The 12,584-nt window shown below is 38.3% G+C and overlaps 1 long non-coding RNA gene across 3 annotated transcripts in view; it reads right to left on the bottom strand.

The window, feature by feature from the left end:
• Positions 1–12,584, bottom strand: part of LOC125699655 (uncharacterized) — a 63,508-nt gene that overhangs the window by 30,929 nt on the left and 19,995 nt on the right. For 2 of the 3 annotated variants that reach the window (XR_007379644.1, XR_007379646.1), the window contains exon 3: positions 9,414–9,476. This is a non-coding gene — a long non-coding RNA (uncharacterized LOC125699655). Of the gene's footprint in view, positions 1–4,154; positions 4,455–9,413; positions 9,477–12,584 lie in introns of those variants that run through there. The other variant, XR_007379645.1, reaches the window with a different exon arrangement.

Raw genomic sequence — 12,584 nt, 5'->3', positions numbered from 1 at the left:
TTGTAAGCCATCTGAGTTACAGGTATGCAAGTTGACATATTCAAGCCTTAGTGTGGTTTGGTCTCGTGTTAAAATTTGCTATTCTCTGTGGAGCTTTGCAAGCAATGATGAATTTGACCCACAGCTGAGTGAAACACGGGATGACTGGCAGTATAGGCCTTCTACCATGCAGCAAAATGACTCACTAAAACCACAGAAAAGAGCATCCAACAGCCCCATCTTTGGCCAAGCAGCAGATGTGCTCATGAAGAGCACTGCAAGCGATGGGTTTGCAGCTACTCCTTGTGGCAACTACTGCAACTCTGGGTAAATGCAACATACCCTACTGCAGGAGGGGATCTCTGCTCAGCTGTGTTTGGATGCTTCAACTGTTATGCAAAGACTTTCTAGAACATGGCAAATCAGTGAGAAATTGTTTTCAGATGCAACTTCTTCCAACAAAATCTACACAATAGGATCCCATCCAATGCCATCATCACATACTTTCCTGTTGACAGAAAGGAGATTCAGGTACTTCCAGGGCTCTTATATAACAACAAAGATGTGTATATATGAAAAATTGATGAACTAAGTCTTGCCATCTTTGAGTAAGTTTCATGTAATGTTTTCTGAGTATTCAACTATCATTTGATTGTGGAAAGCACTTAGAGTTCAATAATCAAATTAAAGCAAAATACACTTTCCAGGAAATCAAAAAAAACTCATCTGGTATCAGCAGGTATAAGGATGTGGTTTCTGACAACATCTAAATTCTCTATCTTAAGCAATGAACTCTCTCTCTTTCACTAGAGATTTCTTTCCCTTTGTTCTGTACCGAAGAACATTATACAGAATTAAAGAGAAGAACAGCAGACTCGAGTCTCTTGAGAGAGTGTTGAAACAACATTTGAACATAAACATTGGGAAAATCTGATAACAATTTATCATTTTCCTACCACATGGCTTCAAATTCAAACAACCAAAAGGTTTTCTCTTGGAAGAAAACTACTGTCTACATTCCACGCCAGGCCTCAGAAATCTTCCAGCACCCATGACTGATGCTAGCTGCACAGATTAAAGGTTTCCTTCAAGATCACCACTTTTCCTATGACAGAGATTGTTCCTCCCCATTGCCCCTTTCCAATGCAGCTGTTTCTCCACTGCTTTTTTCCAAGCCATACCCCTGGTCCCTCTCTACTGACTGCTCCTGTTTTCATCAGGCCGCTACCACTCAAAGCTGCAGTTTAATTTTGCTTCTGGCTACTCACAGCTGAAGATGTGCTCCATGAGTGGCACCTTTCACACTGTTATTCTCCTGATTTATTTCCATAATACTTTAATAGATTTTCCTCTTTCATTCTGCATAGCCAAACTAAAAGATTCAGCATCTGCTAGATTCAGAGAGGTTGTACACAGTGGATCCAACACACTAAATGAAGTACTTCCAACAACAACAAAAAAAATACCCTCAACAAAAGAGAGAATTTTTAAGCCTCAAGATTAAGCCTGTTAAAACAGAGACACAGAAAGATATAGGATTCTACTCCACAGGCTGTAGGACAGGGTAGTAAGACCTCCAGGTCAGCCTCAGACGGGTGCATAATCAATGGCAGTCCAGTCAGCTACAACAGCCTTCCTGGGGGCTTCCAGCTCAGCTGTTCTTCTGCCAAGTTCTGACAACCTCCCTAAACTCAGCCACTAGCACTCTGCCTCCCCAGGAAAAGAAAATATAAAATGTTATTTCTTACAAAACTATAATAAAACAAAGGTAGAGCTCTCCAATTTCCTAAATGCGTTAGATCACAGTTTAGCTTTCAGATATTGCACATTCCATTCATTCCTGAAACAATTTTTTATTCCAGCACATGATGTTCCTGGAAAAATGCTCTTGCAAAATAATGCTAATTAATCGTGTGGATATACTGGGGATGAGGGCAATTATCCATCATCTGTAAAGTTTCCAATCCATTTGTGGCATGGAAGTTACATGAACATGGATTCTTGGCAGCCAGTATTATTCTGTATCTATATAGACATGTAAAAATGGTTCTCCAGCAATATTTCATAATGCATTTGCTAACACTGATTTTATGAAATACACAGAAAATCAACTGCAAGTTAAGTGCAGACAAGCTCTACACTCAAGAGTACCAGCACAGCTTTAAGATGTGCACAAAGCCACAAGCCTGGTGTAAGAAGAAAAAAGGTGAAGATAAGTATATTTATTCATATCTTATTATATAGCTGTTGATAAGCAAGATGCAACATAACATCAAACTATTCATGTGTCATATTTTATGCTTTGTGATTACAGAATGCACAATGGATACTCATGTCAGTGTACAAATGTAACTGCTGACTCCATACGTTCTGGATTTCCTTTTTTCAAATGACAGTTTGCCACTTAAGTGCATTTGTATTTCCCACCAAGGGAACCAGCTGATGTTGACAAATGAAGTTCCTCTGCAATTTGTAACCACTGATAAATCTATTATAATAAAATTATTGATATATTACACATTCCTAATGTCTTCAGGCTTTATTTAAAGTCCAAAGAAACCTCAGTGAATTCAGTTTCCCTAAACTTTAAGTCCCTGGCTGTAATCAGACTATTCCAGAATTTTGAAACAATATATAATGCAGATTCTAATGGGATGGTTATAGAGATTCTAACAAGATCAAAATTAGGATAAAATGTTGAGTTACAAACCAGAGAAAAAATTATCTCTGTACAGATACTAAGAAGTTGTTAATTGAGTGGACTAGAACCAATTATTCCCCCTAAATCAATGATAAGGGAATTAAAGCAACTGCTTTCTATATGCAACCATTTAATATCACATCACAAACCAAAAGTCAAATAGAACAGATGAAGGAGATACCAAATATATTGACTGTATCTATTTGGACAACTTAACCACCTGTCTTGAGAAAAATCTTTAACAGATTTTTAACCAAGGAGTAAAAGACTGTTTCAATTAAAAAACTGGTATTGATACATGACCACTAATAGCTGGAAATCATAAAAGCTCAAATACACTTCATGGCGACTCATAAATGTGCTAAGAGGCATTTGAACCCTGAACAAAGCTTCTCACTGTGCACTCAGTCTCCCTTGCATGTGGCAAGGGAGTTGGAACTTGATGAGCCTCAAAGTCCCTTCCAACTCAAGCCTTTCAGTGGTTCCATGAATACATCATTCTTGTGGGAATGCCTCTTACAGCTTGTGCTCTGCTCTCAGGATCTAAGGTAAGAATTTTTCCTGCTGGTTAATTGCTTTGCACTTTTTATCCTCTTGTTTGTTAAGTTTTTGTTTTTCACTTTTTTTTCCCCCCCCCCGAGAGAAAGCTTTAAGCAGTAGATGGTAACAGTGAGAGCATAATTTGTAGTGGTGGAACAAGCTACTGAATACAGATGTTGAGTGTTATTTAAACAGCAACATTACTCTGAAGATAAGTTGTTGAATCTGTGTACTGTTCTTTTTCTAATACTATTGCTGCATTCCAAAACAAAGTGAGCTGCAGTAATTAAAGCTACAGGTCATCTAAGTATGATGTACAGACAAAGAACTAAAAAGCTAGCAAGATGAATAATGCCATTGAAAAACAAGCTAGGGTGATGCACAACAGAGATCCTTATGGCCTTGTCATTAACTGACATACTAAGGTATAGTGATTCTGTAAGTCTCCTCAGAAATATTAAGAAAAAAAGATATTAAAAGGTTACTACATGTACAGATAAATGCCTAGGCATGTCTAAGTGATGAGAAGCAACAAATACTCAAATCAAGCCAATGAAACAGCTATAAAATGGTCCACTGCTACTGATTTCATAAACATGGTGAGAGTTTGAGGTTTTATCTGAGGTTTCTAAGAAAGCATGAAATCCCGCATTTCCTTCTAGTAAAATATGTAATTCTTTGTACAATTACAACTTCCTGCTCTGCAGCAGGCAGTGAGAGAGGAGGAGAAAAATTAAAAAGTCCAAAAGCTTACCAAAGGCTAATCCACAGAACTTTAGATGAGACAGAGAGGGAGCCCACCCTCCTGAGCTCCATTTCACTGCTGCATCCTCTCGGTCTGACTATATCAAACATGAATTATTCAAAGCCTTCCGCTGGGAAAGGTGAGACTTTACAGAATGGGATCTCACCTTTTATTTATTAAAATCCTACTTGTGCAGTGTGCACGCCCAAGATAAAAACATACATACAGATGGGAAACACGAACACCGTTATTTTTAAGGCAGAACATAGCATTGCACGAGAGAAGTCACCACTCAATATTTGTAGCAAGCAAACTACCAGGTTCTGCCCGTAGCTATTAAAAATAAGTATTAATGAGTTCTAAAACTAAACATACATATGTATCTTTTGTATAATTAGGAAAAAAGCTGGTTTTGTTTTATACAGAAAAGTCTCTGGGTGTTGCTTCCAGTAGTAGAATGTAGGCAGTGCAATCACAGAATGGCTGCATCTGTTGAGGATGGATATCAAGGGTTGAATAAAACATATCTTAACATTTCAACACAGTATAGCTTTTACAAACTTTTTTCCCCAACTGATTGGAAAATCATTCCCACTCCCTTGCACAAATCATTACAAGTTAAATGAATTTAGTAATAGCTTGTTGGATACAGCTGAAAGAAAAATCATATATGAGGCTGAACAAACTACCATTTTACAAGAAGTTACAGCTTTCACTTGATGAGCTATATGCAAAGTAGTCATACGGGAATCCTCACTATGCTGTTTGGGGATTAATGCTACTTCTCCAGAATTTTAAAAATTGCTTTACATCTGTTTGATATCCTTTACAGTCAGTCTCCCTCAGCTGAGTATGATTCACAGCTGAATATGCCAGCAGTTATTAGCCAATTACACAGAGTTCATGCTTTCTTGAATATTCTTCCTGCATTTATATCGTGACCTGCAGACCACACTAACATTTAGCTCCTAAATCACAGCATAATTTTTCCAGAAGTGCTGAGCTTCACAACTCTGGGGAAAAGCTGCCACTACCTCCTATTAGATTGTCAGCCTCTTACACGACCGTGTGCTTACTGCAGATGTACTTCCAGCACCTTCAACTAAGCAACATAAAGGCTCTGATTTAAAACATGCTATAAATACATGCTGTTAAGCAGGTATGGGATTCTTCACAGTATTCAGCAGAGATGTAAGCTTGAGATTCAATCATTTCCTAAAGAACATATTCAGCTTATATTACTGTCATTACTATTACTATTAAAGACTCATGGAAACTGTAGAGTAACTACACAGTTACTCTAAAGAGCACTGAATTAAGACAGTCACCAATATTTTCTTTGTTGTATTTTGCCAGTAATCACAAAGTATTTACCAGCACAAATCATGACAAATATTATTATGGTTTATTTTAACATATTTAGTCATATATTTGGAAGTATTTCTATAAGTAATAAAATGCACATCGCAGGAATTTTTGCTGTGTGCTGGTTGGATTGTAGATGAATTCTTAATTTATTTTTATTCATAAAAGTTAAGTAAACTTAAAATGAATAAGCCTAAACTGGAATACAAAAACTATCTGAAGGCATGTAGAAAAATGGGTGTGCAAAATTAATAACACTAATTTTAGCAATACATATTTTGAAGTTCCCTGCATTGTAGTAACACAGGGACTCCTGTTCTTCAGTTACAGGTGTTGGCTATCTCTGAAATTTCCTTTTAGTATGATGACTATGGGGTAGCATTTCCTGCCACAATATTTGACAGTGACCCATGCCACTAAGTATCAATATACAAAGTTTAGAGCACTGTGAACAGTCCCTGAACAATAGGAAGATTTGTTAAGTTCCACGCTGGAGGGTGCAAAAGCATTTTATGATTTGGTTATATTGGGATCTCATCTTTAACCCTCTCTATACGAAAAAAAAAAAAAGGCAGATAAATTGTTTAAAACATCTCAATTTGACTAGGATGCAGTATTGAAGGAAGGCTGGTTTATGAAACAGAACATTTGAAAGGGATTTATTTGAATAATCCTCACCTTGGCAGAAGAAAGGCCTTTTTTACATGTTTCAAATTATACAATAAAACTTGATTAAACCACTGTGACATTATCCTGATTCGTTTTGTTTCCACTTTGACATATTTCTGCCAGCAGTTGTTACAGCTGGTCAAGGAGTCACCGGTCACTCCTTTGTGAAAGAGTGCACCTACCTCAGTTTGTGCCAAGTGTGCCTAATGAGTGTATCAGAACATTGCTAGATAAAAAAGGGCATGAAATAGAGATGAAAGATAAGTTCAGTTTATCATGACTTTCCATTGGAGGCTCTAAGGACACTGCCACTTCATCCAATAATCTGTAGAAATCATCTTTCCTCTGTTCTCCCATCTATATTTATATTAACTTTACTAGTTTTCTATTTAGTTTCAAGGACTGCAGCAGAAGCAGTGGATAGCAACATGGAACTCCCTGGGATTTGTGTTTACGTTTTTTGTTTTGTTCCTCTGTAGAATTTAACATACTGCCTACCTCTGTCTCTGGTTGATAAAAATTATGACTATGAGATCCTAGTAGGAAACCTGGACTGAAGGTGTGGCAGTTCACACCTTTAACTTTATGTACATATTCAGACCTAAATCTTGGTGTCTTTTCTGCCAGACAAGGCAATGGCCATTTCTATCTACACTGTTACATAATCTCTGCCTCTTAGCACTGATATTCACTCAAATCTGCTGCATCTTGCAGACACGTAATACTATTCTTATCTGTCCTGTCCCTAGAGTTTCTAAGTCAAATGCAAGAACTGTTCCATTCTAAATGAAACTAGAAGTTCTAATAGATCTAAAACCAATCCATTTACCTTTGCTCAACCACGTAAGACCTGTAAGACTCAGTATTAAGCTTTCAGCTTTGGTCCTAACCATACAAAAATCCCTCCCCCTCAGGCAAGCCCAGAAAACCAGTTACCCAGAATTTACCATAACCCTTTACTGTTAAAAATACTCTCCCACACTGAAAACCAGTAAGCCCTTCTGAGCTACCACGTAAGCCTGAGATTTACTCTCAAATACTAGCCTTCTCTGAAACTACTGACAAGCTCCTTCCTTATGGCTCACATTTCATCCCAGATAAACTTCCAGAATCCCAGGCACAAACTTTATTTTTTTTTATTTTTTTATTTTTTAATCAATTCAGGATCTGCAATGTCTTATGGCCTTGGCACTATACAATGTCTAAACAAACTCAAGGCATCCTCTACTAAAGAATAAGTCACAGGCTAACAGCACCCACTCCTCCCTCAGTCTACAGAACTTTGTGGAAGCGATCCTTGACAAAATCATGAGACACATACCTGAGGCTTACACAGGACTTCAGCTAAGCCCCACAACATCTGGCTCTTAGGCCCAAACCCCAGCCCCTCATTCCCAAATCCGTACTCCACATTTTCAGCACGGCAGTGGATGTCAGCCACAAGGCATCATTCCAGGCAGGTGGACCTTGCAGGATGCAGTGATAGAACTAGAACTTCTTCCCTGTAAATCAAAGCCCTAAGTCCAGAGATCTCTTCTGGTCACCTGAGCTAGTTAGGAAAGTGACTTCTGGCAGCCATTCTGATCTTAACTCCAAGGTCTTTCACTATGACTCTAGTTTTTTCTTTTTCTATCCAAAACCCTGAGCAGTCTTTCCCTACAATACCAAGTGACAAGGGTCTACTCATCTCTAATGTCAAGAACTTTAATACCAATTTACATACACTATGAGCACTAATGCAGAAAATCCAAACAAAAATCCTAAGCTTTACTTAACTTCGGACTCCTTAACTAGCCATGAATTTTGATCAGGCTTCCATTGGCATTCTCTCTGGACTTCATCCTATTTCTGTCCCAAGTGGTGGCCCAGAATAGCAACTACCTGTTCACCCTATTCAAAGGATGTTACAAGGTTTTCTTAGGTCTAAGCTTTGATCTAGGGCTTGGGAAAGGTACAGCAGATCTTGATGCATTTAGTCAATCTTGCAAGGCTGCAAGACTAACAGTATAGCAACACTTACAAAAATTACTGTTTAAGAAGGCTGAAAAATGCTTATGGTAGAGTTTGAAATAGGTTTGAATTTACTATGGAAGACAAACATTTATTGCTGGACCCTGAAAGGCAGTCCAAACTAGAATGAATGCTTGTGCAAGACAGGACATATGGTTTATGCTTAGCTTTAAGCAGACATATATCCACTAGACTATGGTTATATCTAGAATTAAAGGTGATTTGGAAAGCAGAGGCTGAGGATCTCAGTTCACAATGTACTTCCATACTCATAAATCCTCTGAAATCCAGGCATAAACTTACCTGCTCAAACTCTGCTTTCTCAATACCAGTCCCTATCTCACAATTAACTTTAAGCATACCTTGAACTAACTACAAACAATTTATCCTACCAGTTCATATAATCATGAGCAATTTGTCAAATTCAGAAATAAAAAATTTGAACTCTTAAGGCAACTTCTGTTTCTTCTGCTACTTCTATAGGGTTTAGAATTAATTTTGTGGTGTGTTTGTGCACTTATGTATGAAACTTGAGGGAACTAGTTGAAAGTGCTATTATTTCTATAACAGATGTAAGCATTTATTAAGTTGGGAATAGTTCAACTTTTAATAAAGTGATAGCATGTGTTTTTCATGGAATAAAGTAATTGATAACGTAGAGCATTCATTTTTTTAACTTGAAGTGTTTGTAGCTGAGGTAATGAGGGAATTTGAAGTTCAAATGTTCTGATAAGACATCTGTGGAGTCGTCCAATGTTAAAGCTTAAGTTACTTCAGATGCTTCCAAGATGAAGCTCCCATATTGATGCAGATGGCTTTGCGCTGCTATTAATATCCTGGTAATGGGAACGCATTGCTAACCAACAGAGTAAGGTTTCCTAAATGTATTATCAGATAATCAAGCATGTGATTGGAAGACATTAAGGAATAAAAATACACACTTGAGAAAGCTGTTTTGGAAGGTCTTTTCTGACAATGAAATCCCTTTTAAAACTTAGGCATCAAAGTAAGTATATGAAGCCACGTTGTTTGCATGTGTTTAATTCAGCTCAGAGTATAAAGTCACTCTGCATTTTTTTTTATTGAGAAAACATTTAACATGTTATTAACTAATGTTCTCCATGTGCCTTTTCTGAGTTTCAACCTGACCATGAGCTATTAAACTGACTGATTTTTGGCACTGCAGTCAGTAAGTGGTAGATGTTTAGTCAGCAGACACATTTTCCTTCCCTTCCACTTTTAAAACAATGATGCAAAAGATATTTCAAATACCAACATGCTTTCTGCACCTTAGTTCAAAGCTTAACATCTTTAATCTCTGTAAATTCATTTTTCAGAACAAGGAGCAAGTAGTCATTCAGTTCTGCCAAATAGCATACATAAAGCAACTGCTTCCTGACTTACCTGTTAGTATATACCTAGTTGGCTTGTCAAGAATACTGCAGCTACCTGGTCTTCAAACTAAATCTGTATAGATATGAAAGTAATTCAGTCAGGAGTAAGGATACTCATCATTAATTATTTTCTACCATCTTAAAGTCCAGTCCATCAAGATACACAAAAATGAATCATGAATAATAGCACACAATATATATATACAAATGCTCCAGAAGCATGGAAAATGCATAAAAGAGCTGCTAACATCAAGAGAATAAGGCAATTTATAAAAGTTATGAGTGACAGGAAGAAGGCGAACTGAAAACAAAGAAAATAAATAAAGGGCTGCTGGCTTTCAGCAAAGGAACTGAATTTTCCACAAGAAGCACACAGCAAAGAAGGAGGAATTCAGCTGGCTGCAGTCAGCTTTATGCATATGTTGCATATAGTTTCATTTGTTTATTTCCACGTTTTCTTGTGCAGTGTCTTTGGTGTGAAGCGCACAGGGAGAGGAGAGCATGAACTCCTAGCTTTCTTCTCTTTCTGTGTTTTGACTAGATAAATTAATATACTCTTCATAACATCCTGCCTCATCAACAGCATATATTTCCTTCACTCTTTTCTCATTAGAAGATGCTAAGGTTTAATTTAAAAAAACGTATATATTGATTCTTAGCTGATGCAAGCCCAAATAGTCATAAATAGTAGACAATGAAGAAACTGCAAATTACTTCAACTTACACATGGACAAATCTTCTTATGAACTTTTTGAGGCAGTTTAAGAACTTTCAATTATTATCATTACTGTTCATCCGTTGGAGAAATAAGGAATCCACGCAGAAGAAAGCACGTATTGCAGGATAGTCATTCCAGTTTAAAGAAGTCAGGAAGACTGTTCAAATTCAACTGCTAGCTTTCTTATGAAGCAGATGATAAGGATTCATCTAGCACTCCATCCTAGTACTAATTAGTTGGAGAAAGCCTCAGCCTATGTTTTCTAGTTTCTTAGTGACACAGTGACCACAGAGCCAGTGTCCCTTGCCCTACCTCCACACTTATGCTCCTCACACAAATGCTGCTCAATGCAAACAGTAATGGATTCCAGCACAACAGCACATATGCTATTAACTGCCGTTCAGCTACCACAAATTCATGCAATGCTACAGAACTTGAATTTAGATTTCAAGTATCTTCACAGCTAGTAATTATATTGAATACATTTCTACAACCAATCACATGAAAAAAAAAAAAAAAGAAACGTGGAATTAAAATATTACAAGAAACCACTAGCTGACAATCTAGCATACGTACACCACACTGTTTTCACTGAACAGTTACGTCAACCAAAGCTCTGGCCCAACGATTTCTAAAAGGACTTTCACTTTTTAAAAAGATCTTCACCAGATGTTTGAAATCACACCAAAATAAAATATTATTCCTTTAATTTAATTATAAAAAATCCCTTATGAAGTTGAATTGGAAACATACCAGAAGTTTGAAGTCTGAACAAGAAAACTATTTTTCATTTATATCACTCCATGAATATACATATATATTAAAAAAAGTATCAGTAAGCCTATCACTGTTCTCATTCATTCAGACAAAATAAACACAAAACGAAACACAACTATGCATTCTTAGAGATGAAAACCAGATGCAACAGTAAAAATTCTCCCTGTATCTTTGAATCCTCTTTCATTCCAACCTTCTTTACTACCTGTCTGAATGTATTACCCTTCTGCCAGGAAACATCCCTAGCTTTGACAGGCACCATCTGAACAGACACTGCTGAAAAGAAAAACATGCAGGATTCATGTCTTCTACAAGGTGCATCTACCCAACAGATCAGCATGACTACTGTGCATAAGGACAGTCCTCTCTTTGACTAAATGAGAGATGAGGAGGTCATCTCCACAACAGGATTTCCTTCCTGCTGGTCTGAGATACTGAAAGTAACAGAGCAGGTCAAATTTTACACTCAATTATGCAAATACTGTTCCCAGCTCTCTCCATCTGTATAAAAAACAGGTTGTTCACATGCAAGAAAATGCCAGAGTGTCACAGACACCACTTTCCTATTTACTATAATTTCTTATTTTTACAATCTTACTTGAGAATGAAAAGAAGTATAAATTAACACATACGCACTTGGGTTCAAAAAAAATCAGTTTTTATCCACAATCTAAAAATGGCAAGATTTTTTTAAAAAGTATGTGTTTTAAACCATTACAACAGACATCTTCCAAAATGAATCACAGAATCACAGAATTGTAGGGGTTGGAAGGGACCTCCTGAGATCATCGAGTCCAACCCCCTGCCAAAGCAGGTTCCCTACAGCAGGTCGCACAGGTCGGCATCCAGGCAGGTCTTGAACATCTCCAGAGAAGGAGACTCCACCACCTCCCTGGGCAGCCTGTTCCAGTGCTCCGTCACCCTCACTGTAAAGAAGTTCTTGCGCATGTTTGTGCGGAACTTCCTATGCTGCAGTTTCCAGCCGTTTCCCCTTGTCCTGTCTCCACTCACCACTGAAAAGAGTCCGGCCTCGCCATTCTGCCCCCCACACCTTAGATATTTAGAGACCTGGATCAGGTCCCCTCTCAGTCTCCTTTTCTCAAGGCTGAACAGACCCAGTTCACTCAGCCTTTCCTCATAGGGGAGATGCTCCAGGCCCTTCACCGTCTTTGTGGCCCTCCGCTGGACTCTTTCCAAGAGATCCCTGTCTTTTTTGTACTGGGGAGCCCAGAACTGGACGCAGTACTCCAGATGAGGTCTTACCAGGGCAGAGTAGAGGGGGAGGATCGCCTCCCTTGACCTGCTGGCCACGCTCTTTTTAATGCACCCCAGTAAGCCATTGGCCTTTTTGGCCACAAGGGCACACTGCTGGCTCATGGCCAACCTGTCGTCCACCAGGACACCCAGGTCCCTTTCCGCAGAGCTCCCCTCCAGCAGCTCATCCCCCAACCTGTACTGGTGCATGGAATTATTCCTCCCCAGATGCAAGACTCTACACTTGCTTTTGTTAAACCTCATCCGGTTTTTTTCTGCCCAGCTCTCCAGCCTATCCAGGTCTTGCTGAATGGCAGCATGGCCTTCAGCCAATCCTCCCAACTTCGTATCATCAGCAAACTTGCTGAGGGTGGCCATTATCCCCTCATCAAGGTCATTGATGAAGATGTTGAAAAATAAATGATAATGAAA

This window comes from Lagopus muta, chromosome 13 (assembly GCF_023343835.1).
Source record: "Lagopus muta isolate bLagMut1 chromosome 13, bLagMut1 primary, whole genome shotgun sequence".
Taxonomy (NCBI): domain Eukaryota; kingdom Metazoa; phylum Chordata; class Aves; order Galliformes; family Phasianidae; genus Lagopus; species Lagopus muta.
The sequence above is the reverse complement of the archived record's forward strand: the minus strand, read 5'-3'. Positions and strand labels throughout refer to the sequence as shown.